The sequence below is a fragment of the Triticum urartu genome, chromosome 1A (genome assembly GCF_056163025.1).
Source record: "Triticum urartu cultivar PI428250 chromosome 1A, HENAU_Tu73, whole genome shotgun sequence".
NCBI classification, from domain to species: Eukaryota; Viridiplantae; Streptophyta; class Magnoliopsida; order Poales; family Poaceae; genus Triticum; species Triticum urartu.
In genome coordinates, this window is record NC_141873.1 from 367,581,844 (window position 1) to 367,585,500 (window position 3,657).

The following is a 3,657-nucleotide window of genomic DNA, read 5'->3' on the forward strand; positions in this document are numbered from 1 at the left end:
CAGCATATTTATTCATAAGCAATAGACTTGGGGGCTGGTACAGTAAGTATGATTGAAAGTAAGGAAGCATAAGTCATACCTCAGATTTTTGCTGTATTTGCTTCACCATGTCAATTTCCAGGTCACGGCTGCTTTGCACCTGGTTGATATAGCCCGAGACGATCTCTCCAATACTCAAATGAGTATAGTCGGTGATATCCATCTTGGTCTTATGGTGTTCTAGCAACTCCGCTTTAGCCGAGCATTTGGCAAGGACGGTGGGCCTGGCCGGCTCAACGAATTGAGCCTTGAGAAATTCCACTTCTAGGTTAGCCGTTTTAACCGGGCTAGGTGCCTCCGGGTTAATAGAATCATCAGGAATATCTTTAGCAGGCGGGTCAGAAGTTGGTTCTGCAATGTCTTGAGCCGGCTCAGGCGGCGGTTGATGTGTGGAAGAGTCAGGAGCAGCTATACCCTGTTCCGGTTCAGTCACCACAGGGGTTTGGGCCGGTTTATCCTTCTTGGTTTTCTTCCTGGGCTTAACCTGCACGCTGTGGGCAAAGCAGAGAAATAAGTAAAGAAACATGAAGAAAGAAAAACATAAGGTGAATAAACGGATATTACCCAGGGGCAGTCTTAAAAGCCGGCATGTTTGACTGCATGGACTCGCCGGATGAAGGAGAGGTATCCTGGTAATTGGAGTCAGAGGAATTGAGAAGTTGACGGATTAGACCCGCCAAAGGTAAAAAGGGGTATAAGTTGGAGATAACCTCAGTCCGACGCTTCCGGGTTGTGTCAGGCAAGCCGGAGGATAGCTCTGCATCCTTGCTGGTCCGGGTCTACCTCCGGTTTTCAAATTGCTGTTGCTTCAAAAGAAAGTCAGGATCTTGGTAAGCCAAAGGATGTGAAAATCTTACTTTCCGGGTTACTCTTCGAATTTTCTGACACGGCTGAAGCTCGGAGTCGGAGGAGATTATAATTACCTCTTCCTCGACGGGTTGGCTGTTGCCCGTGTCTTCCTGAAAGAAGGTTAATATCAGTAAGGTAATGATAAAGGAGAAAGGGAAATTAAAAAGTTACCTCTTCCTCATTATCATCAGTATCATCAAGATGAAACAGCTCAGAAGCGCTTGGCTTCCTTTTCCTTGAAGTGGTGGGCTTAGTGGTTTTCCTTTCGGCTCTCTTGGCCGCCCTGGCTTTCTTGGCCACCTCATGATCATATTGGATTTTCCAGAAGTTATCATTTGCCTGTAAAAGGTTATAAAGGGTTATGCATAAGAATACAGCATAACATGATAAAAAATAAACCCGACGGCTGGAAACTTACTGCAGGGGCCGGGTTCTTCTTGCAAAAAGGTAGTAAGCCGAAGGCGTTACTATTCACTATGCCCTCTTTCAACAAAGACTGAGTTGTAGCTTCCACTACGTCATCTCGTAAGTCATCAGGACTATGACGATGAGGGTCATCTTTCTCGCCTGAATAATTACACATTAAGCCGGGGCGGCGACTTAACGGAATTATTCTCCAAGCAACCCAGACTCGGACCAGGTCAATGCCATCTAAGCCGTTCCCTAAAAGATCTTTAATCTTCTTGACTTTGGGGTGAGTGGCAGACGTTCAATAACAGTCAACTTATCCGGCAGCGGGTGAGTAGGTTCAAGGCGCAATGCACGGAAGCCGGGCAGCGGGTTTTCGCCAGCCGGAGAAGTATCTTGGCAGTAGAACCATGTATGGTTCCAGTCCTTTGGATGACTCAGCAATTCAGCATAAGGTAACAGGCAGTCTCTCCGCCTTTGAATTGATATACCACCAATCTCCAGACTGGGCCCGTTGGCCCGCTCATTCTGCCGGTTCAAATAGAACAATTCCCTGAACAAAAGTAGGATGGGTTCTTCTCCATGGTAGACCTCACAGAAAACTTGGAAGTTGCAGATATTTGACACGGAATTGGGCCCGATGTCTTGAGGTCTTAAGTCAAAGAAGTGCAAAACGTCTCTAAAGAATTTTGAACCGGGAGGAGCAAATCCCCGGCTCATGTGATCGGTAAAAATAATCACCTCCCCTTCCTTGGGTTGAGGTTTCTCTTCAGACGGGTCAGGAGCACGATAAGACATGATATCCTTCTTGGGCAGATGGCCAGACTTTACAAACTCGGACAGTTTGCTCTCTGTAACAATGGATGGGACCTAGTTGCAGGTAATCGGAGGTTTAACAGCTTTGGGTGCCATTGGGTAAATTGAAGCCTACAACAATATAAAGGAAATTTTCCGGTTTATTATAACCCGGAAAATAAGCATTATTGGGTTATTTAAGATGGCGACTTGAGAAGGGGCCTAATGACATACAAGTAACTATGTGATAATGTTTAACAGCTACAGGTATTAAAGATGATTAAGGTTTTCTTAAGTCGCCAGAAGCAAGCGGTGCTGACAACCGGTATTATCTTAAACCGGTCACATGAATTACTATGGCTGAAACAGAGTCAACAGATGCAGTTTTTTGGCTAAGTGTGGAACAAACAGGTTTCACAAGTTGCAATCATTATTTTGGGTCAAACGATGTTCTGGAAAAGAAAATACTTCTAGACCTAAAAACAGTACAGAGAAGTTCATATACTCACGGAGGGTTTCCAAAACAAGGGAAATGAGATCTGTTCTTATACAGGATAAGCACAAATATTTTCCACAACAGTTCTATGTTGTTTTATAATCTGAACAAGGCATTCGGGGAGAAAACTAAAGGAGGTCTGCGTCGGGCGGCGAAGAACGCCGACGAACTCAAGACAGTTTCAATGCAGATCTAAGAAAGGGGAAAAAGAGGAACTCACAGATGCGGAAGAGCTGCGGAGGGTCGCCGTCGTTTTCTGGTCAGAATCAGGGTGACGCAGCGGCCTGAGTCGATGAAGACGAGGAGTTCGACGGTGGCGGCGGCGGAGCTTGAGCAGCAAAGAAGGAGGTATGAGGAGGAAGACGACTGAAGGAAATGAAAAAGGCCTAGGTCACATATATTTATAAGGAGGGGCCAACAAAGATGGCGCGAGAAACGAGGAGACCAAGGCATCATTATCCAGCGGCCCCGATGCCTCGATTCTTGGGATGGTCAGTAAAGGCAAAGATCCGTTGGAGGATATGACGGAATAAAATATGAGTTTTATTGAAGATGACGTCACGAAGATTAAACCCGGATCCAGATGATGACGTCACGGCGGGTTAAAATCTCCGCACAAAACGGAAGACTGAAGGCCAGTTCATAAGGTTTTTAAAAGATTGACATGAACCGGTTCAGATCAATCTGGGGCCTAATGTTGGGGATATAACTATTTATGTAAGCCGCCCAGGAGGGGCCGGGTTACACAAAGAGAAGCCCATCTGAAGCCCAAGACCAAGATGTGAATATGGCGGTTCAGTAAGGGTCTAAAAGCCCACAGGCGATTTATGGCCCATGGCAATAAACCGCCATGAGGGCGTGACTTGTATTGTAAGGTAGAAGCAACTAGTCACCAAGCCGGACACTGTTTATGAGCCGGTCGGGACTCTGTAAGCCGTAGGGCATCGACCCGTGTATATAAGGGGACGACCCGCTGGCGGCTTAGGACAAGAAGACAACCAATCGAGAACCGGGCATAGCGTATCTCGCTCCCTGGTCATCGAAACCTCAAGCAATACCAACCCAACTAG

General features: G+C 46.4%; 1 long non-coding RNA gene across 1 annotated transcript; it reads right to left on the reverse strand.

Moving 5' to 3' along the window:
• Window positions 1-603: 603 nt before the first annotated feature.
• Window positions 604-1,000, reverse strand: LOC147991261 (uncharacterized). Its single transcript, XR_015612793.1, has 3 exons — window positions 963-1,000; window positions 750-839; window positions 604-668 (listed from the first exon to the last, which is right to left on the reverse strand). It is a non-coding gene; the product is annotated as an uncharacterized LOC147991261 (long non-coding RNA).
• Window positions 1,001-3,657: the final 2,657 nt, after the last annotated feature.